The sequence below is a fragment of the Salmo trutta genome, chromosome 2, assembly GCF_901001165.1.
Source record: "Salmo trutta chromosome 2, fSalTru1.1, whole genome shotgun sequence".
NCBI lineage: Eukaryota > Metazoa > Chordata > Actinopteri > Salmoniformes > Salmonidae > Salmo > Salmo trutta.
In genome coordinates, this window is record NC_042958.1 from 3,757,950 (window position 1) to 3,783,206 (window position 25,257).

At 38.5% G+C, this 25,257-nt stretch overlaps 1 protein-coding gene across 1 annotated transcript in view; it reads left to right on the plus strand.

Moving 5' to 3' along the window:
• Positions 1-216: 216 nt before the first annotated feature.
• The window catches only part of eya1 (EYA transcriptional coactivator and phosphatase 1), a gene marked incomplete at its 3' end in the record, with an annotated part of 44,482 nt that continues 19,441 nt past the window's right edge, over positions 217-25,257 (plus strand). Inside the window, 1 exon segment of the mRNA XM_029691648.1 lies at positions 217-563.

Here is a 25,257-nt window from a genome sequence, read left to right on the forward strand (position 1 = left end):
CTTACTGCCTTACTGCCTTACTGCCTTACTGACTTACTGACTTATCACCTTACTGGCTTACCGCAACTATCTGCTCTTTCAAACAGCTCAAACAGCAGCCTTCCTCTCTCTCTCTCTTTCTCCTTCCCTACCCTCCCTCCACCTCCTCCCTCCACTCAATGCTTTCCCTCCCTCCTCCCTCCTCCCTCTCTCTCTCTCTCTCTCTCTCTCTCTCTCTCTCTCTCCCTCCTTCTTTCCCCCCTCTTCGTCAGACACTCTGTAGTCACTGCCTGAAGCAGTAATCAGACAACTGTCCTTCTCACTCTGACTCGGTCTCTTGAGATACCAGTTAGTGTGTGTATCGGGGCTCCATGAGTTCTAACACTTAAAATGAAAAAGAAAAAGTTGTCTTGTAGCTGGTAATTTGTTGCGTTACAGGTTCTACCAACTCTTTAAGAACTTAATTTTGCTAACATTTCTTCTTGTTGTTCTGGACTGGACTGGACAGACTTGGCTGTAGAATATTATAAAGAATCGTGAAGAAGGGTTACCAGAAAAAGTACAGGGATTCCACCAATATTGGGGTGAGTATGACTTTGCGTTCTAAAAGCAGTATTGTATTTTCTGCTGTTTCACTGTTGATGTGGTTAGTCTGATGCCTGCCTGCCTGTCACTGGCTTGCTATATGAATATGTTTTTTAAAACTTACCCTTCTCTTCTCCTAACTTTGGTATTACTTACAGGCATCTATATTGTAAACTGTGAGGATTTAATAGAATTAAGGCGTCAATTGAATGAGTAAATATTTAAATATAGATATATTGGCACTAGTTGTTATCATGCGAATAAATAGTTTTAACACCTTGTTTTTGAGGCATCTTATTTATAACAGCAGTTATCATGTTAATATTTACACCAGCTAAATAACCACATACATTATTAGGCTTATGTCTTGACAGTGTTAATCCACTGCTCAAAATATCAAAATGACAATTGACTTATGCGTATCATATTTATTTCAAAAGCAATGCTTTTTTTTTGTTTTAGTGTGGAGTGATATTTAGATAATATAATGTCATACGAAACTGTCAGAATATGGTCATGTTAAATAACTGTAACTCAGTGATGACATTAAAAATATAAAAACATACGTTACGGAGCTACTCGAGTACAAATATATATTGCAACACATTTTGTAATGCAACAATGTAAATAATCTATTCATTTAAATATTAATATACTAGTAATATAAGTGAAAACATTTATGATAATGTATAAACTGAACGTTCAAGAATTAAATACTCTTAGGACTTAATGATATATTCTTAACAATTATAAGTAAATGATTTACTTATATGAAAAACATGAATGTTCTTTTCAACACTGACTTGATCACAAATACATTTTCCTAAATATATCCAATAACTGTTGTCTAGTTCTTATTTTTTAAATCTTGCCCAAATCAACTTTACATTTTTATTTTATTTTAGCTCAGCAATTAAATTCACATCAAATCCTTCTTTATAATTACATTCTAAAAACAAACACCTCGATCTGAATACAATTAAAAATATAAATCACAATTGCAAAAAACATTTAAATAAATCTGCTTCCTAAATGTTCAAGTATGTATGATAGGATATCATCTTGTGTGCTCGTTACTCGGCTCCCAGTTTACATTTTTCGATGCTGCAAAGCAAAACATACCAGCCCCTGCAGGAGTCTCTTCTCCACTGGTCGAATAAACAACAGCAGTCCAGTTAGAGCAGTTGACATCTAATGACATCTGCTCTTGCCGCTGCCTGGTCAGGAATGCTCTGAACGGGAGACGGACTGCGTGTGTCTCACAAGACAACAGCTAACCCCACCACCACCCCCACAAACAACCACCTCTTATAGTTTAACACAGGGGCCCGGTCGTACTGCTTAGAGTAAACTCTCGTACTGCTTTCTGTTATACTATAATATACTACAATATACTATACTATAATGTAATATACTGTTATATAAAATACTATAATATAATATACTATGATATACTATCATATACTGTTCTACACAATACTATCATATAATATGCTTTTCTATACAATACTATACTATAATATATTACAATATACTATGCTTAATATACTGTTCTATACTGTAATATATTACAATATACTATACTGTATATACTATAATATACTGTTCTATACTATACTATAATATATTACAATATACTATGCTTAATATCCTATAATATACTGTTCTATACTATAATATACTACAATATACTATACTCTATATACTATAATATACTGTTCTATATTATAATATACTATACTGGATATACTATAATATACTGTTCTATACTATAATATACTACAATATACTATACTGTATATACTATACTGTATATACTGTTCTATACTTAAGTAGAATACACAGTGCTGCTTTACACTATACAGAAGACACATGTCCATCTTCTATGGATCAACACAGTATTATTTTTCTTCTTTATATTCATACAACCCAGTAGTAGTACTCTCTCTCTCTCTCTCTCTCTCTCTCTCTCTCTCTCTCTCTCTCTCTCTCTCTCTGGGTACATGTGTAGTGTTTCACTGTAAAGAAGTGTAGCCGTCCTAATTGAAGGATGCTGTAGGATAATGTCTGTGTGTGTTCTCAGATTGACATTATAACTCACTCTAACTCATTGAATCTGTGAGGTGTTTTGATCTCTCTCTCTCTCTCTCTCTCAAATCAAATGTTGCCTTCCCTTTTTTTCTATGTACTGTCTTTTAATGTTGTATCAATCATCGGCGAGAGAAACTACCTACCTTTATGATCGTTGAAGAAAAAAAAACAGGAGATGTAGTTCATAGATAGAAAGGCTTGGATATAAAAAAGAGCAAGGATTTCACATGTGGACACGTGTTTTCACGTGTGTATTTTCATGTTATTACGAGTTGCTTTACATAAGATCACAGGTGAAATTCATGTGTTTTTTTTCCATCGTGGATCTCTCTCTCTCTCTCTCTCTCTTTCTCTGTGTAGACAATAAGCATGGGTGCTGAAGCCTGCTGCTACCTATTCAGTCAAACTATAGGCCTGTTTAGCCAATGAGAGGGCTGTTTACTCACTGTATTTGCTTTAATAAGGAGTGCTGCAGACTAGGGGAACTGCCGGCATCAAGCCCCCCCCCCCCCCCAGGTTTGTTCGCTGCCTTGAGAGGCTGCAGTGTGCGTCACAGAATGAAATAGTTCATTAATAGAATACACAATCTAATGCATTGTGTAGGATCTCTAGGTTGTGCATCCTGCATCTATCCAGACCCAGTGAGCCAGCTGAGGTCGTAGTGGAGCTGGAGAGCTAATGGTAGCCAGTGGTTTGGTCGGCTGCTCGGTCACAGTGGCGGAGAGGGACCATTGCTTGCCTACAGAAGGCCTTGTTGATTGTCAATGCCTTCCGAATGTGTGTGTGTGTGTGTGCGTGTGTGTGTGTGTGTGTGCGTGTGTGTGTGTGCGTGTGTGTGTGTGTGTGTGTGTGTGTGTGTGTGTGTGCGTGTGTGTGTGTGTGTGTGTGTGCCGCCGGACGGATCGAGCACTAGTCAAGCATTCTTTCTCTTCTCTCAGATCTGGAGATGGGGGCCGGTGAAAGACACAGAGGGTTAATTGATACTATGAGAGAGAGAGAGACCCTCTCGGTTCTGGGTGATTATCTGTCCTTGGTTGTCTACTAAATAAGGAGGGTTGTTATTTTGTTAACACGCCGCTGTTTGTCTCGGGGAAATGTGTCCTAAAGAGCAGGAAATGAGGCTTTAGGATTAGCGTTGATTGCCCCCCCCCCCAGCAGTAATACCTACTTAGGTGTTTGTTTGTCATTGGTCGCATGCATGTTTACCTTCTATACCATCATGAAGAAGCTAGCTACTGAGTTGGAAGAGCAAACAGGAAGTTGTAGGCAAGGTAAATTGTTAAAACTGTAAATCGCTCTGGATAAGAGCATCTGCTAAATTACTAAACTGTCAAATGTAAATGTTTTACATACAGATCTCATATTACTGTATTGATTCATTTATAATAAAAAAAATTAAATGTTAATGTCACAAATGTATCAATTGTACAATTCTCTATTAAAAATGTATTTATTTAGTAGTTATTTGTTAGATTTGTCTGTGTAAAACCTCACAATACTAATTATTTCTCTGAATGTGAGGCCGATATAGATATAATTTTGCAAAAAATAAATGATTATTTGTATCTCTGAAATGAAACAGTCAAGTGATAGATTTTAAACAAATACATGTCTTTCATTGAACAACCCCATGCCATGATTTAGATAATGAATAAACACAACATGTTTTTTTTCTTTAACCAATAAAAGCAAATTTACCAACATTTCTGAAAATGTATATATAGCGTTTTGCAAAGAACCTCTTCAAATTCTTCCATTTCGAGGAAAGTAGTATCTTTCGGAGGATAGAATAATATACTAGTTATTTACAGGTTTTTATTGTTTCGTTTTCAGAGATCTTGTCTTTTCAGCACAACGGTGATATAAATAGTTTAATAAAAATGTATCTATGTATTAATGTATGCAATACACCATATTCCCATAGTTCAAAATATTGGATCTCAGACTTTTCCAGCTAGTATGTGTGTTTATGCTGAGAGAAACGGTTCTAGCCTGTTATTGTCCTTCCTGTCATGTGTGAGCATTGTTAAATTAGTGTTGTTTTTGCCTCTGTCTAGGCCAATCTCTCTCTCTCTCTCGTTCTCTCTCTCTCGTTCTCTCTCTCTCTTTCTCATTCTCCCTCTCCCTCTTTCTCCCACCCTCTCTATCTCTCTTTCTCTCCCTCCCTCCCTCTCGCCCTCTCTCTCTCTCTCTCTCTCTCTCTCTCTCTCCCTCCCTCTCTCTCATCCTCCATCTCTCTCTCTCTCTCTCTCTCTCTCTCTCTCTCTCTCTGTCTGTCTGTCTGTGGTGGCAACGGCAGTGCGGTAGGGAGGGTGTGATAAAACGTCTACCTTAAATCTTCTTTGATGGGCCCTCAAAGGCGAACTGGCCTGGAAATCATTTGGAGGGTTGAAGAGCACATGGTATTAACAGGTTTAATGTAGCTACTCAATGTGGATTGCTGCGTGGAGCAGCATGTCAGCTTTAACAAAATGAAAGAGACAAATTGCACGTCAACAAACTCCCACATGTGTTTGGGAATTACACCTTTTAATTACAGATAAGTACAAATGGCTAAATTGCTCTTGCTGTGTGCTTACACACATTAATGTACTGTACACACATTTCATGTGTATATTATTGCGGACCACTGTTGGACAATTATTAACAAATGGGTATGTTTTTGTTTCATTAAAATGAAAAACTATATTTTATTCAGACTTAATTAACCTTTCCCTGCGTAAGCTTCTGAACTATTCTTAGGTTAATGTTTAAATATTAATTATAATATCTTATTTGGTGAAAGTAATTACTTGTAAAACCGTATTGAATTAAACGATATCGACCAAGAAGCACAATTACACCAAATTAGTATTTCCTCATAATATTTTTATGTTGATTATTAAAATGTTTATATTTCAGCCTTATCTGTTTGTTAGACGTTCTGAGTGGTCCGTGTATCCTATAGTCTATTTTACAAGAAAAAAAAAATGCTACATTTTGCGTAGATATAAAAAAAAAAATATATATATATATATATAAAGTAATCAGTGTGGTGTTGACGGCGTGGATCTCTTCGACCACGCAGGAGACACCAGTGAAGTGTATCATTTACATAACTCTCTAATCCCACTCCACATCTGTATTTAATTGTTGTCTGCATCTACATTCTCCAATGGATTTATTTTTCCTGGGCCACCATGGAACCATGTGGACACAGCTGAGAAGTTTAACTAGGGATTAGTTGTTTTAAAGTTATTTTGATTAAAGCGTTGTTTTTCAAAAACTTGTAACTCACAACACATGGGTTTTGCATAGTTTGTAAAATTCAAAGGAATTTGCACTCTATAAAATTCTAATCTTGTAAATTTAAAAGAGCAGAGTAGGATACACACTTAGCTCCCTAGATGATTTCATGAAAGTATCTTTAATTCCTGCTCTAATGTCCTCTTCCCTTTATAAAAAACATCAAACCATAAATAATACCACTACTATATATTGGGGTGGCAGGTAGCCTAGTGGTCAGAGCGCTGGACTAGTAACCGAAAGGTTTATGGATTAAATCCCCGAGCTGACAAGGTAAAAATCTGTCGTTCTGCCCCTGAACAAGGCAGTTAACCCACTGTTCCTAGGCCGTCATTGTAAATAAGAATTTGTTCTTAACTGACTTGCCTAGTTAAATAAAAGTTAAACATTAAAAAAAATGTGTTTTTAATGTCGTCAGGCCAAAAATCTAGCTTAAGTTCAGGATCCACATTGTGTCAGACAGTATAATACCTCTTCATCTATTAACAACAAATGATATTAATCCTCTAAGCCTTCTTAAATCCTCATACTAGAATAACACAGCGCTGAAACAAGCCATGGAAAACCTTTAAGACACATTCAAACCAAACAGGCTAATTTCTTCATTCCCTCAGTGTGTCTCTGCTGCGTCGGTCGAGGTGGATCAGTCAGACAGACAGACAGCCTGCATGCGGCGGTGATGAACAATGGTAAAAGCCTGACTAGCTGTGTTAGCCAGTGGAAACGCAGGAGTGGGAGTAAGTAAAGCTGAACCTGCCTGGATGCAAACAGCTGTCAGTGAAGCTTGTCTAGGCCTCTCTTAGAATGCGTGACAAATGGAACCCTATTCCCTATATAGTGCACTACTTTTGACCAGTGCCTGTATCTGTGTTCTGCGCCTGATCAGGTCTAAAGTAGTGCACTACATAGGGAATAGGGTGCCAGCCCTAGTCTAAAGTAGTGCACTACATAAGGAATAGGGTGCCAGCCCTGGTATAAAGTAGTGCACTACATAGGGAATAGGGTGCCAGCCCTGGTCTAAAGTAGTGCACTACATAGGGAATAGGGTGCCTGCCCTGGTCTAAAGTAGTGCACTATATAGGGAATAGGGTTCCAGCCCTGGTCTAAAGTAGTGCACTATATAGGGAATAGGGTGCCAGCCCTGGTCTAAAGTAGTGCACTATATAGGGAATAGGGTGCCAGCCCTGGTCTAAAGTAGTGCCCTATATAGGGAATAGGGTGCCTGCCCTGGTCTAAAGTAGTGCACTACATAGGGAATAGGGTGCCAGCCCTGGTCTAAAGTAGTGCACCATTTGGGATGTTGATTCTAATTGATGACACTTCTACAACTTCATCAGGGTAGCTGGAGCTTTGTTCTGTTGTATTCCAGAGCGGATCAAGTTGAGCTGAGATGCTGAATGCTGTTTCCACACTTTTATAAACAGTACATATTTAGACAGACTAATGTTGAGACTAGTGGACTATAAAACAGACTAATGTTGAGACTAGTGGACTATAAAACAGACTAATGTTGAGACTAGTGGACTATAAAACAGACTAATGTTGAGACTAGTGGACTATAAAACAGACTAATGTTTGAGACTAGTGGACTATAAAACAGACTAATTTTGAGACTAGTGGACTATTAAACAGACTAATGTTGAGACTAGTGGACTATTAAACAGATTAATGGTTGAGACTAGTGGACTATAGAGGAGACTGATGGTTGAGACTAGTGGACTATTAAACAGATTAATGGTTGAGACTAGTGGACTATAGAGGAGACTAATGTTGAGACTAGTGGACTATTAAATAGACTAATGTTGAGACTAGTGGACTATAAAACAGACTAATGTTGAGACTAGTGGACTATTAAACAGACTAATGTTGAGACTAGTGGACTATTAAACAGACTAATGGTTGAGACTAGTGGACTATTAAACAGACTAATGGTTGAGACTAGTGGACTATAGAGGAGACTAATGTTGAGACTAGTGGACTATAGAGGAGACTAATGGTTGAGACTAGTGGACTATAGAGGAGACTAATGTTTGAGACTAGTGGACTATAGAGCAGACTAATGTTGAGACTAGTGGACTATAGAACAGACTAATGGTTGAGACTAGTGGACTATAGAGGAGACTAATGTTGAGACTAGTGGACTATAGAACAGACTAATGGTTGAGACTAGTGGACTATAGAACAGACTAATGTTTGAGACTAGTGGACTATAGAGGAGACTAATGTTGAGACTAGTGGACTATAGAACAGACTAATGTTGAGACTAGTGGACTATAGAGGAGACTAATGTTGAGACTAGTGGACTATAGAACAGACTAATGTTGAGACTAGTGGACTATAGAACAGACTAATGGTTGAGACTAGTGGACTATAGAGGAGACTAATGGTTGAGACTAGTGGACTATAGAACAGACTAATGGTTGAGACTAGTGGACTATAGAGGAGACTAATGTTGAGACTAGTGGACTATTAAACAGACTAATGTTGAGACTAGTGGACTATAGAACAGACTAATGTTGAGACTAGTGGACTATAAAACAGACTAATGTTGAGACTAGTGGACTATAAAACAGACTAATGTTTGAGACTAGTGGACTATAAAACAGACTAATGTTGAGACTAGTGGACTATTAAACAGACTAATGTTGAGACTAGTGGACTATTAAACAGATTAATGGTTGAGACTAGTGGACTATAGAGGAGACTGATGTTGAGACTAGTGGACTATTAAACAGATTAATGGTTGAGACTAGTGGACTATAGAGGAGACTGATGGTTGAGACTAGTGGACCATAAAACAGACTAATGTTGAGACTAGTGGACTATAGAACAGACTAATGTTGAGACTAGTGGACTATTAAATAGACTAATGTTGAGACTAGTGGACTATAAAACAGACTAATGTTGAGACTAGTGGACTATTAAACAGACTAATGTTGAGACTAGTGGACTATTAAACAGACTAATGGTTGAGACTAGTGGACTATTAAACAGACTAATGGTTGAGACTAGTGGACTATAGAGGAGACTAATGTTGAGACTAGTGGACTATAGAGGAGACTAATGGTTGAGACTAGTGGACTATAGAGGAGACTAATGTTTGAGACTAGTGGACTATAGAGCAGACTAATGTTGAGACTAGTGGACTATAGAACAGACTAATGTTGAGACTAGTGGACTATAGAGGAGACTAATGTTGAGACTAGTGGACTATAGAACAGACTAATGTTGAGACTAGTGGACTATAGAGGAGACTAATGTTGAGACTAGTGGACTATAGAACAGACTAATGTTGAGACTAGTGGACTATAGAACAGACTAATGGTTGAGACTAGTGGACTATAGAGGAGACTAATGGTTGAGACTAGTGGACTATAGAACAGACTAATGGTTGAGACTAGTGGACTATAGAGGAGACTAATGTTGAGACTAGTGGACTATTAAACAGACTAATGTTGAGACTAGTGGACTATAGAACAGACTAATGTTGAGACTAGTGGACTATAAAACAGACTAATGTTGAGACTAGTGGACTATAAAACAGACTAATGTTTGAGACTAGTGGACTATAAAACAGACTAATGTTGAGACTAGTGGACTATTAAACAGACTAATGTTGAGACTAGTGGACTATTAAACAGATTAATGGTTGAGACTAGTGGACTATAGAGGAGACTGATGTTGAGACTAGTGGACTATTAAACAGATTAATGGTTGAGACTAGTGGACTATAGAGGAGACTGATGGTTGAGACTAGTGGACCATAAAACAGACTAATGTTGAGACTAGTGGACTATAGAACAGACTAATGTTGAGACTAGTGGACTATTAAATAGACTAATGTTGAGACTAGTGGACTATAAAACAGACTAATGTTGAGACTAGTGGACTATTAAACAGACTAATGTTGAGACTAGTGGACTATTAAACAGACTAATGTTTGAGACTAGTGGACTATTAAACAGACTAATGGTTGAGACTAGTGGACTATAGAGGAGACTAATGTTGAGACTAGTGGACTATAGAGGAGACTAATGGTTGAGACTAGTGGACTATAGAGGAGACTAATGTTTGAGACTAGTGGACTATAGAGCAGACTAATGTTGAGACTAGTGGACTATAGAACAGACTAATGTTGAGACTAGTGGACTATAGAGGAGACTAATGTTTGAGACTAGTGGACTATAGAGCAGACTAATGTTGACACTAGTGGACTATAGAACAGACTAATGTTGAGACTAGTGGACTATAGAGGAGACTAATGGTTGAGACTAGTGGACTATAGAACAAACTAATGGTTGAGACTAGTGGACTATAGAACAGACTAATGTTGAGACTAGTGGACTATTAAACAGACTAATGTTGAGACTAGTGGACTATAGAACAGACTAATGTTGAGACTAGTGGACTATAGAACAGACTAATGGTTGAGACTAGTGGACTATAAAACAGACTAATGTTGAGACTAGTGGACTATAGAACAGACTAATGTTTGAGACTAGTGGACTATAGAGCAGACTAATGTTGAGACTAGTGGACTATAGAGCAGACTAATGGTTGAGACTAGTGGACTATAGAGGAGACTAATGGTTGAGACTAGTGGACTATTAAACAGACTAATGGTTGAGACTAGTGGACTATAGAGCAGACTAATGGTTGAGACTAGTGGACTATAGAGGAGACTAATGGTTGAGACTAGTGGACTATAGAACAGACTAATGGTTGAGACTAGTGGACTATAGAGGAGACTAATGGTTGAGACTAGTGGACTATAGAGGAGACTAATGGTTGAGACTGGTGGACTATAGAACAGACTAATGTTGAGACTAGTGGACTATAGAGCAGACTAATGGTTGAGACTAGTGGACTATAGAGGAGACTAATGTTGAGACTAGTGGACTATAGAACAGACTAATGTTGAGACTAGTGGACTATAGAACAGACTAATGGTTGAGACTAGTGGACTATAAAACAGACTAATGGTTGAGACTACTGGACTATAGAGGAGACTAATGGTTGAGACTAGTGGACTATAAAACAGACTAATGGTTGAGACTAGTGGACTATAGAGGAGACTAATGGTTGAGACTAGTGGACTATAGAACAGACTAATGGTTGAGACTAGTGGACTATAGAGGAGACTAATGGTTGAGACTAGTGGACTATAAAACAGACTAATGGTTGAGACTAGTGGACTATAAAACAGACTAATGGTTGAGACTAGTGGACTATAGAGGAGACTAATGTTGAGACTAGTGGACTATAGAGGAGACTAATGGTTGAGACTAGTGGACTATAGAGGAGACTAATGTTGAGACTAGTGGACTATAGAGGAGACTAATGGTTGAGACTAGTGGACTATAGAACAGACTAATGTTGAGACTAGTGGACTATAGAACAGACTAATGGTTGAGACTAGTGGACTATAAAACAGACTAATGGTTGAGACTAGTGGACTATAGAACAGACTAATGTTGAGACTAGTGGACTATAGAGGAGACTAATGGTTGAGACTAGTGGACTATAGAACAGACTAATGTTGAGACTAGTGGACTATAGAACAGACTAATGGTTGAGACTAGTGGACTATAGAACAGACTAATGTTGAGACTAGTGGACTATTAAACAGACTAATGGTTGAGACTAGTGGACTATAGAGGAGACTAATGTTGAGACTAGTGGACTATAGAACCGACTAATGGTTGAGACTAGTGGACTATAGAGGAGACTAATGGTTGAGACTAGTGGACTATAGAGGAGACTAATGGTTGAGACTAGTGGACTATTAAACATACTAATGGTTGAGACTAGTGGACTATAGAACAGACTAATGTTGAGACTAGTGGACTGTAGAACAGACTAATGTTGAGACTAGTGGACTATAGAGGAGACTAATGGTTGAGACTAGTGGACTATAGAACAGACTAATGTTGAGACTAGTGGACTATAGAACAGACTAATGTTGAGACTAGTGGACTATAGAACAGACTAATGTTGAGACTAGTGGACTATAGAACAGACTAATGTTGAGACTAGTGGACTATAGAACAGACTAATGTTGAGACTAGTGGACTATAGAACAGACTAATGTTGAGACTAGTGGACTATAAAACAGACTAATGGTTGAGACTAGTGGACTATAGAGGAGACTAATGTTGAGACTAGTGGACTATAGAACAGACTAATGGTTGAGACTAGTGGACTATTAAACAGACTAATGGTTGAGACTAGTGGACTATAGAACAGACTAATGTTGAGACTAGTGGACTATAGAGGAGACTAATGTTGAGACTAGTGGACTATAGAACCGACTAATGGTTGAGACTAGTGGACTATAGAACAGACTAATGTTGAGACTAGTGGACTATAGAGGAGACTAATGTTGAGACTAGTGGACTATTAAACAGACTAATGTTGAGACTAGTGGACTATTAAACAGACTAATGGTTGAGACTAGTGGACCATTAAACAGACTAATGGTTGAGACTAGTGGACTATAGAACAGACTAATGGTTGAGACTAGTGGACTATTAAACAGACTAATGTTGAGACTAGTGGACTATAGAGGAGACTAATGGTTGAGACTAGTGGACTATAGAGGAGACTAATGGTTGAGACTAGTGGACTGTAGAGGAGACTAATGGTTGAGACTAGTGGACTATTAAACAGACTAATTGTTGAGATTAGTGGACTATAGAACAGACTAATGGTTGAGACTAGTGGACTATAGAACAGACTAATGGTTGAGACTAGTGGACTATAGAACAGACTAATGTTGAGACTAGTGGACTATAGAGGAGACTAATGGTTGAGACTAGTGGACTATTAAACAGACTAATGGTTGAGACTAGTGGACTATAGGGGGAGACTAATGGTTGAGACTAGTGAACTATAGAACAGACTAATGTTGAGACTAGTGGACTATAGAGGAGACTAATGGTTGAGACTAGTGGACTATAGAGGAGACTAATGGTTGAGACTAGTGGACTATTAAACAGACTAATGTTGAGACTAGTGGACTATTAAACAGACTAATGGTTGAGACTAGTGGACTATAGAACAGACTAATGTTGAGACTAGTGGACTATAGAACAGACTAATGTTGAGACTAGTGGACTATAGAACAGACTAATGGTTGAGACTAGTGGACTATAGAGGAGACTAATGGTTGAGACTAGTGGACTATTAAACAGACTAATGGTTGAGACTAGTGGACTATTAAACAGACTAATGGTTGAGACTAGTGGACTATTAAACAGACTAATGGTTGAGACTAGTGGACTATAGAGGAGACTAATGGTTGAGACTAGTGGACTATAGAGGAGACTAATGGTTGAGACTAGTGGACAATAGAACAGACTAATGTTGAGACTAGTGGACTGTAGAACAGACTAATTTTGAGACTGGTGGACTATAAAACAGACTAATGATTGAGACTAGTGGACTATTAAACAGACTAATGTTGAGACTAGTGGACTATAGAACAGACTAATGTTGAGACTAGTGGACTATAGAGGAGACTAATGGTTGAGACTAGTGGACTATTAAACAGACTAATGGTTGAGACTAGTGGACTATTAAACAGACTAATGGTTGAGACTAGTGGACTATAGAGGAGACTAATGGTTGAGACTAGTGGACTATAGAACAGACTAATGTTGAGACTAGTGGACTGTAGAACAGACTAATGGTTGAGACTAGTGGACTATAGAACAGACTAATGTTGAGACTAGTGGACTATAGAACAGACTAATGTTGAGACTAGTGGACTATAGAGGAGACTAATGGTTGAGACTAGTGGACTATAGAGGAGACTAATGTTGAGACTGGTGGACTATAGAACAGACTAATGTTGAGACTAGTGGACTGTAGAACAGACTAATGGTTGAGACTAGTGGACTATTAAACAGACTAATGTTGAGACTAGTGGACTATAGAGGAGACTAATGGTTGAGACTAGTGGACTATAGAGGAGACTAATGGTTGAGACTAGTGGACTATAGAGGAGACTAATGGTTGAGACTAGTGGACTATAGAACAGACTAATGTTGAGACTAGTGGACTATAGAACAGACTAATGTTGAGACTAGTGGACTATAGAGGAGACTAATGGTTGAGACTAGTGGACTATTAAACAGACTAATGGTTGAGACTAGTGGACTATTAAACAGACTAATGGTTGAGACTAGTGGACTATAGAACAGACTAATGTTGAGACTAGTGGACTATAGAGGAGACTAATGGTTGAGACTAGTGGACTATAGAACAGACTAATGTTGAGACTAGTGGACTATTAAACAGACTAATGGTTGAGACTAGTGGACTATAGAGGAGACTAATGGTTGAGACTAGTGGACTATTAAACAGACTAATGGTTGAGACTAGTGGACTATAGAACAGACTAATGGTTGAGACTAGTGGACTATAGAGGAGACTAATGGTTGAGACTAGTGGACTATAGAGGAGACTAATGTTGAGACTAGTGGACTATAAAACAGACTAATGGTTGAGACTAGTGGACTATAGAACAGACTAATGGTTGAGACTAGTGGACTATAAAAGAGACTAATGTTGAGACTAGTGGACTATTAAACAGACGAATGAATGGGTAAACGCCAACGTTTGGGCACAGGGCCTTCTTCAGGGAGATACCAGCATGGTTACGGCTCCACAGGCCCTCACCTCACAGAACACACAGACACTCACCTCACAGAACACACAGACACTCACCTCACAGAACACAGGCCCTCACCTCACAGAACACACAGGCCCTCACCTCACAGAACACACTGGCCCTCACCTCACAGAACACACAGACACTCACCTCAACGCTGAACACAACCCCAACCACCACATGACAACACACCACTCTCTCTTTCTTACTCTCTCTCTCTCTCTCTCTCTCTCTCTCTCTCTCTCTCTCTCTCTCTCTCTCTCTCTCTCTCTCGTTCTATCTCATTCTCTCTTTCTTGCTCTCTCTCTCTCTTGTTCTCTCTTTCTATCTCTCTCTATCTCATTCTCTCTGTCTCTTTCTCTCATTCTCTCGTTCTCTCGTTCTCTCTTTCTATCTCTATCGCATTCTCTCTCTCTCTTTCTCTCACCCTCCCCCTCTCTCTCTCCCTCCCCCTCTCTGTCTTTCCCTCCCCCCTTTCTCTCTCTCATTTTAATGTGGTAAAATACGTTTTTCTTTCTTTGTTTCTGTTTACTTTCCTTTTCGTCCTTTACCTCTTCGTTTCCACTTTTAGCTATTTAGATTTTTTTCTGCCGTTAGAAAATTACCAGGAGTCGTGGAGGGTTGTTGAGGGTCGGAGGGGTTGTCTATAGGAGATTATGTGTTGTCGTGCTTACAATGCCAAGATGGCTGAACTCAGAGCGAGAGAGAGAGAGAGAGAGCGAGAGAGAGACAGAGCGAGTGACATAGAGAGAAAGAGAGAGACAGAGAGAGAGACAGAGAGAGAAAGAGAGAGACAGAGAGAGAGAGAGAGAGCAGCAGGGCTGGACATAGTGACTGTCAGACTAAAGAACAGTAATATAGTTACTCTACTAGCTATAATCTCCATGTGCTTGTCTCCCGTCTCCCTGTCTCACTGTCGAGATGCACCGCTGGTTTGGGGGCCTCTAAAGTGCCCCCTGTAATGTGTGTGAGATAATACAGTAGAATAAGAAAGAGATTTATGTAATGTATAGTGATGTACTGTATGGTGTTGTACTGTATAGTGTTGTACTGTATAGTGTTGTACTGTATAGTACTGTATAGTGATGTACTGTATGGTGTTGTACTGTATAGTACTGTATAGTGATGTACTGTATGGTGTTGTACTGTATAGTGTTGTATTGTATAGTGATGTACTGTATGGTGTTGTACTGTATAGTGTTGTACTGTATAGTGTTGTACTGTATAGTACTGTATAGTGATGTACTGTATGGTGTTGTACTGTATAGTGTTGTACTGTATAGTGTTGTACTGTATGGTGTTGTACTGTATAGTGTTATACTGTATGGTGTTGTACTGTATGGTGTTGTACTGTATAGTGATGTACTTTATAGTGATGTACTGTATAGTGATGTACTGTATGGTGTTGTACTGTATAGTGCTGTACTGTATGGTGTTGTACTGTATGGTGTTGTACTGTATAGTGCTGTACTGTATGGTGTTGTACTGTATAGTGATGTACTGTATAGTGTTGTACTGTATAGTAATATACTTTATAGTGATGTACTGTATAGTGATGTACTGTATGATGTTGTACTGTATAGTAATGCACTTTATAGTGTTGTACTGTATGGTATTGTACTGTATAGTGATGTACTGTATAGTACTATATAGTGTTGTACTGTATGGTGTTGTACTGTATGGTGTTGTACTGTATAGTGATGTACTGTATAGTACTATATAGTGTTGTACTGTATAGTGTTGTAATGTATAGTACTGTATAGTGATGTACTGTATGGTGTTGTACTGTATGGTGTTGTACTGTATAGTGATGTACTGTATAGTACTATATAGTGTTGTACTGTATGGTGTTGTACTGTATGGTGTTGTACTGTATGGTGTTGTACTGTATAGTGATGTACTGTATAGTACTATATAGTGTTGTACTGTATGGTGTTGTACTGTATGGTGTTGTACTGTATAGTGATGTACTGTATAGTACTATATAGTGGTGTAATGTACAGTGTTGTACTGTATGGTGTTGTACTGTATGATGTTGTACAGTATAGTAATGTATTGTATAGTGATGTACTGTATAGTGTTGTACTGTATAGTGTTGTACTGTATAGTACTATATAGTGTTGTACTGTATAGTGTTGTACTGTATAGTACTATATAGTGTTGTACTATATAGTGTTGTACTGTATAGTGTTGTACTGTATAGTACTATATAGTGGTGAACTGTATGGTGTTGTACTGTATAGTGTTGTACTGTATAGTGTTGTACTGTATAGTGTTGTACTGTATAGTGTTGTACTGTATAGTGGTGTGCTGTATAGTGTTGTACTGTATAGTGCTATATAGTGTTGTACTGTATAGTGTTGTACTGTATAGTGTTGTACTGTATAGTACTATATAGTGTTGTACTGTATAGTGTTGTACTGTATAGTGTTGTACTGTATAGTACTGTATAGTGATGTACTGTATGGTGTTGTACTGTATAGTGTTGTACTGTATGGTGTTGTACTGTATAGTGATGCATTGTACTGTATAGTACTGTATAGTTATGTATTGTACTGTATGGTGTTGTACTGTATAGTGATGCATTGTACTGTATAGTACTGTATAGTTATGTATTGTACTGTATAGTGTTGTACTGTATAGTGATGCATTGTACTGTATAGTTATGTATTGTACTGTATGGTGTTGTACTGTATAGTGATGCATTGTACTGTATAGTACTGTATAGTTATTTATTGTACTGTATAGTACTGTATAGTTATTTATTGTACTGTATAGTGTTGTACTGTATAGTGATGCATTGTACTGCATAGTACTGTATAGTTATGTATTGTACTGTATAGTGTTGTACTGTATAGTACTATGTAGTGTTGTACTGTATAGTGTTACACTGTATAGTACTATATAGTTGTGTACTGTATAGTGTTGTGCTGTATAGTACTGTATAGTGTTGTACTGTATAGTGTTGTACTGTATAGTACTATATAGTTTTGCACTGTATAGTACTATATAGTGTTGTACAGTATAATAATGTACTGTATAGTACTATATAGTTTTGCACTGTATAGTGATGTATTGTACTGTGTAGTATTGTACTAGATAGTGTAGAGGTCGACCGATTAATCGGAATGGACGATTAATTAGGGCCGATTTCAAGTTTTCATAACAATCGGAAATTGGTGTTTTTGGACGCCGATTTGGCCGATTTAAAAATAAATAAAAAATCTTATTTTTTTTAGACCTTTATTTAACTAGGCAAGTCAGTTAAGAACACATTCTTATTTTCAATGACGGCCTAGGAACGGTGGGTTAACTGCCTTGTTCAGGGGCAGAACGACAGATTTTTACCTTGTCAGCTCAGGGATTCAATCTTGCAACTTTATGGTTAACTAGTCCAACGCTCTAACCACCTGCTTTACATTGCACTCCACGAGGTTACGCGAATGCAGTAAGAAGCTAAGGTAAGTTGCTAGCTAGCATTAAACTTATCTTATAAAAAACAATCAATCAATCATAATCACTAGTTGATGGTTGATGATATTACTAGTTTATCTAGCCTGTCCTGCGTTGCTTATAATCGCTTAGGTACACCTTGCTCCAACCATAAACATCAATGCCTTTCTTAAAATCAATACACAAGTATATATTTTTAAACCTGCATATTTAGCTAAAAGAAATCCAGGTTAGCAGGTAATATTAACCAGGTGAAATTGTGTCATTTTGCGTTCATTGCACGCAGAGTCAGTGTATATGCAACAGTTTGGGTCGGAATATTGAAGACTCATGTTAAAAGGAACCACCAGCTTTCATATGTTCTCATGTTCTGAGCAAGGAACTTAAACGTTAGCTTTTTTACATGGCACACATTGCACTTTTACTTTCTTCTCCAACACTTTGTTTTTGCATTATTTAAACCAAATTGAACATGTTTCATTATTTATTTGAGACTAAATTGATTTTATTGATGTATTATAATAAGTTAAAATAAAAGTGTTCATTCAGTATTGTTGTAATTGTCATTATTACAAATAAATAAATAAAATCGGCCGATTAATCGGTACCGGCTTTATTCGGCCCCCCAATAATCGGTATCGGTATCGGCGTTGAAAAATCATAATCGGTCGACCTCTAATATAGTGTTGTACTGTGTAGTGTTGTACTGTATAATAATGTACTGTATAGTACTATATAGTGTTGTACTGTATAGTGTTGTATAATGATGTACTGTGTAGTGTTGTACTGTATAGTACTGTATAATGATGTACTGTATAGAACTATACACTGATGTACTGTATAGTGTTGTACTGTGTAGTGGTGTACTGTGTAGTAATGTACTGTATATTACTATATAGATTTGTACTGTATAGTGTTGTACTGTGTAGTACTATATAGTGTTGTACTATATAGTGTTGTACTGTAAAGTGTTGTACTTTACTGTATGGTGTTGTACTGTGTAGTACTATATAGTGGTGTTCTGTATAGTGTTGTACTGTATAGTACAACACTATACAGAACTTCCCTGTGGCTCAGTTGGTAGAGCATGGTGTTTGCAACGCCAGCATGGTGTGTGCAACGCCAGGGTTGTGGGTTCGATTCCCACGGGGGGCCAGTACAATAAAAAATGTATGAAATGTATGCATTCACTACTACTGTAAGTCGCTCTGGATAAGAGCGTCTGCTAAATGACTAAAATGTAAATGTATAGTGTTGTATAATGATATAGTGTTGTAATGTGTATAATGATGTACTTTATAGTACTCTACTTTATAGTCATGTACTTTATAGTGGTGCACTGTATAGTGATGTACTTTATAGGGATGTACTGTACTGTATGTTGATGTACTGTATAATACTGTACTATATAGTGATGTACTATATAGTAATGCTCTGTATAGTGATGTACTCTGTAGTACTGTAATGTATAGTGATACACTGTATAGTGATGCACTTTAAAGTGATGTACTGTATAGTACTCTACTGTATAGTACTCTACTGTATAGTGATGTACTGTACTGTATAGTGATATAATGTACTGTATGGTGATGTACTGTATAGGAATGTAGTGTATAGTGATGTACTGCATTGTACTGTATAGTCATGTACTGTATAGTGATGTACTGTACTGTATAGTGATGTACTTTATAGTACCCTACTGTATAGTGATGTACTGTATAGTACTTTACTGTATAGTTATGCACTGTACTGTATAGTGATGCACTGTTTAGTACTCTACTGTATAGTGACATACTGTATAGCGAGGTACTGTGCTGTATAGTGATGTACTGTATAGTACCCTACTGTATAGTGATGTACTGTGTAGTACTCTACTGTATAGTGACATACTGTATAGTTATGTACTGTACTGTATAGTGATGTACTGTGTAGTACTCTACTGTATAGTGATGTACTGTATAGTGAGGTACTGTATTGCATAGTGATGTTTTATATAGTACTCTACTGTGTAGTGATGTTTTGTACTGTATGGTACTGCACTGTATGGTGATGTACTGTATAGTGATGTACTGCACTGTATAGTGATGTACTGTATAGTACTGTACTTTATAGAACTGTACTGTATAGTGATGTACTGTAATGTATAGTGATGTACTGTATATTCATGTACTGTACTGTATAGTGATGTAATGTATAGTGATGTACTGCACTGTATAGTGATATACTGTATATTCATGTACTGTACTGCATAGTGATGTATTGTATAGTGATGTACTTGACTGTATAGTGATGTACTGCATAGTGATGTACTGTATAGTGATGTAGTGTACTGTATGGTGATGTACTGTATAGTGATGTACTGTATGGTGATGTACTGTATAGTGATGTACTGTACTGTATAGTGATGAACTGTACTCTATAGTGATGTACTGTACTGTATAGTGATGTACTGTATGGTGATGTACTGTATGGTGATGTACTGTACTGTATAGTGATGTACTGTACTGTATAGTGATGTACTGTATGGTGATGTACTGTATGGTGATGTACTGTACTGTATAGTGATGTACTGTATGGTGATGTACTGTATGGTGATGTACTGTACTCTATAGTGATGTACTGTACTGTATAGTGATGTACTGTATGGTGATATACTGTATGGTGATGTACTGTACTGTATAGTGATGTACTATATATATACAGTATGTTTGTGTGGCCGTGAGTCTTCGATTGCATCCCAAATGTTACCCTATTGTCTATAAACTGCACTTCTTTTCACCATGACCCATTTGACAAGGGCCCTGGCCAAAAGTGGTGCTGTATATAGGGAATAGGGTGTTATCTGAGACACTGCCCATGTCTCTTGAGGTCCCTTAGACCAGTGTTCCTGTGTTCCTGTGCCTATGTAATGTTCTGTGGCCCCGGGCCCTGTTCAAACGTAGTGCACTATAAAGGGAATAGGGTGTCATTTATTACACAGCCAGTGTGGACCCTGGGACTAAAACACATCCCTTTGCAACTGGATCCTGGACTTCCTGACGGGCCGACCCCTCAGGTGGTAAGGGTAGGCAACAACACTGATACTCTACACGGGGGCCCCTCAGGGGTGCGTGCTTAGTCCCCTCCTGTACTTCCTGTTCACCCACATCTCCGTGGCCAAGCACGACTCTAATGCCATCATTAAGTTCGCTGACGACACAACGGTGGTAGGCCCGATCACCGACAACGATGAGACAGCCTATAGGGAGGAGGTCAGAGACCTGGCAGTGTGGTAGTGCGTACAGCTATACCAGGCGGTGTCAGAAGAAGGCCCTAAAAATTGCCATCCTAGTCATAGACTGTTCTCTCTGCTACTGCACGGCAAGCGGTATCGGAGCGCTAAGTCTAGAGAGAAGGGAAGAGAGAAGGGAAGAAAGAAGGGAGAGACTGGAAAGAGAAGGGAGAGACTGGGAAGAGAGAAGGGAGGAGAGAAGGGAAGAGATGGGAGAGAGAAGGGAGGAGAGAAGGGGAGAGAGAGGGAAGACAGGGGAGGGGAGAGAAGAGAAGAGATGGGAGAGAGAAGGTAGGAGAGAAGGGGAGAGAGAGGGAAGACAGGGGAGGGGAGAAAGAGAGAGGGAGGGGAGAGAGAGAGGGAGGGGAGAGAGGGGGAAGAGGGAGGGGAGAGACAGGGAGGGGAGAGAGAGAGGGAGGGGAGTGCAGATACATTTCAGATGGTGTCAATTGCAGATGAAAGATCTGCTGAAGATACTACGGGCGTCATGCTTCACTGGCCTCTATTCAACAAGTCACATCTCCCTCCCTTCTATCCAGCAGCAGTTATCAGGAGATACCTAACTTCCTACCTCCATGCTACTCCCTCCCCCCATCCACCTCACACCCCTATACCTCCCTTCATCCAACCCCCCAGTCCCCCGCACCCTCCCCTTCCTGCTTACCTTGGCTAAGCCCTCTTTGTATGTTGATTGGGGGCGGGCTAATCCAGTTTGCAGCTGTCGTAGACCAATGATGAATCACCTTTCAGTCATTTGGCTGCAGTCCCCTCACTCGGGGAGGAGGGAGGGAGGGAAGACCTGAACGAGGGAGGAGAGGCAACAAGCAGTGTTAGAAGAAGAGAGAGCGAGAGACAGAGCGAGAAGAGAGAGAGAGAGAGAAGGGCTGAGAGAGAAACTCTAGAGAGAGAGAATGTCCTCTGTTCCTTTTCCCGGTGCAGTTAGCCCTCTCTTCCCACTCTGAGACAGAATAACAATAATGTTTTCTCAGACCAGCTCTATTGTGTCATGGATGGGTCTGGACAGTGACACACAGCTGAAATAACAAGGAGGGACATTGTTTCTGCTCAGGCAGGTGGAAAGAGAAAAAAAAACAGAGAGAGAGAGAGAGAGGCAGCCTGGTTCAGATGATTCCCTGCCGCTACGTCTTTCCAGGTAAGAGCAGAGTTGGACCAGCGCCAGGCAGGTAGCATCAGAAGAGATGCAGGGAGGGAGGGAGGGAGAGAGAGAGAGAAGTTGTGTAAATCTAATAGTATATCTGTAACGTCGCTGTACAGGTTTCTCTGCTGTTCATAATTGTATTTCAGTTTTTTGGTGCGGGTGATAATTTAGCAGTAAATTCATATTTCTCTGGGGAAATAGGATACAGCCAGCTAGCAGCATGTCAGTTTGTGAGTTCCCCAACAAAATTCACAACAATTCTACATTATTTCATTCATTTGAGTTTGAAAAAAATATATATACATTTACAAAGACATGTCATGCTGAACTGAGTGAGTAGAAAACGCAATGTATATATATATATATATCTGTGTATTTCTTTTTTAAATTAATTTAAAAACAAGTGTATTGACTATATATTTCCATCCCAACATTATTTAAATAGCAGACATATCATTTCATTTAATCAGATTGTTGATATATCAGACATATCATTTCATTTGATTGGATTGTTGAAATAGAAAACATTTCATTTAATCAGATTGTTGAAATAGAAAACATTTCATTTAATCAGATTGTTGAAATAGAAAACATTTCATTTAATCAGATTGTTGAAATAGCAGGCATCATTTCATCCTATCAGATTGCGTTTGCATTAAACAAAAAAACAAGTATTTGTGGGTGCAAACGACACAAACGGCTTAGTTTAGTTGATTGATAAAAGAGATATACAGTCTGTAAATGTAATTGAAAAAAGCAGTTTAATGTACCAAACATTTCTCCCTAATTTAATTAAACAGTATGTTGCATTGGGCTCAGTGACAAAAGACAAATATGAGTTAAGATTTGTGTCATGTTTCAGCTCTCCTCGGCCTGTTTTAACTAACCTCCATATGGCTATGGCTGAGCAACTTTTCACAGCAACACTGAGGGGATAGAATAATGTTTTCAATGGCGTGGTCTTCAGTATAAACACAGAAACAATTAAGATGTTTGCTAGAGCAAACTGATGCGTCGTGAACTAGGCATTCTCATCTCTCTTCACTGAGCCACAGACGGAGCACTCAGAATCACTCAGAGAACAAACTCTCCTAATCACTTGGAGAAGTAGCTAATCACTTGGAGAAGTAGCTAATCAATTGGAGAAGTAGCTAATCATTTGGAGAGGTAGCTAATCACTTGGAGAAGTAGCTAATCACTTGGAGAAGTAGCTAATCACTTGGAGAAGTAGCTAATCACTTGGAGAAGTAGCTAATCACTTGGAGAAGTAGCTAATCACTTGGAGAAGCAGCTAATCAATTGGAGAAGCAGCTAATCACTTGGAGAAGCAGCTAATCACTTGGAGAAGCAGCTAATCAATTGGAGAAGTAGCTAATCACTTGGAGAAGCAGCTAATCACTTGGAGAAGCAGCTAATCAATTGGAGAAGTAGCTAATCACTTGGAGAAGCAGCTAATCACTTGGAGAAGCAGCTAATCAATTGGAGAAGTAGCTAATCACTTGGAGAAGCAGCTAATCACTTGGAGAAGTAGCTAATCACTTGGAGAAGTAGCTAATCACTTGGAGAAGCAGCTAATCACTTGGAGAAGCAGCTAATCATTTGGAGAAGTAGCTAATCACTTGGAGAAGTAGCTAATCACTTGGAGAAGTAGCTAATCACTTGGAGAAGTAGCTAATCACTTGGAGAAGTAGCTAATCACTTGGAGAAGCAGCTAATCAATTGGAGAAGCAGCTAATCACTTGGAGAAGCAGCTAATCACTTGGAGAAGCAGCTAATCAATTGGAGAAGTAGCTAATCACTTGGAGAAGCAGCTAATCACTTGGAGAAGCAGCTAATCAATTGGAGAAGTAGCTAATCACTTGGAGAAGCAGCTAATCACTTGGAGAAGCAGCTAATCAATTGGAGAAGTAGCTAATCACTTGGAGAAGCAGCTAATCACTTGGAGAAGCAGCTAATCACTTGGAGAAGCAGCTAATCACTTGGAGAAGCAGCTAATCACTTGGAGAAGCAGCTAATCAATTGGAGAAGTAGCTAATCACTTGGAGAAGCAGCTAATCACTTGGAGAAGCAGCTAATCACTTGGAGAAGTAGCTAATCACTTGGAGAAGCAGCTAATCACTTGGAGAAGCAGCTAATCACTTGGAGAAGTAGCTAATCACTTGGAGAAGTAGCTAATCACTTGGAGAAGTAGCTAGCTGCTCTTAGAATCATTTAGAGAACAAACTCTTCTAATCTTCTAGCAACGAACTACTTTAACCATAGCCTCCAATCTCAGAGTGTGTTCACACTGTATAATAAGGATGTCTATGTAATTACTATACTGTAGACTAGCATGAGTACGTACATTAATCAACATGGAGTGAATGCTGTATATTGTAGAAGCTGCTTTTTCAACTAGTCTAAAATTGGCAATACGCTCATGTGCGCTGCAATGTCTCTATTACTGAGCTAATCTATTTCAATTATTTAAATTATAATCTATATTGATGTTATAATATCATATATTGCTGATATATAATAAAATAGTGTCAATATAATATGTTATAATTGAGTGCATAGCAGTAGGCCTAGTTTGAATTGTATTATGAAAGAAATAAGCAGAGATAACATTCATAAGCAGAGATAACATTAATAAGCAGAGATAACATTAATAAGCGGAGATAACATTAATAAGCAGAGATAACATTAATAAGCGGAGATAACATGAATAAGCGGAGATAACATGAATAAGCGGAGATAACATTAATAAGCGGAGATAAC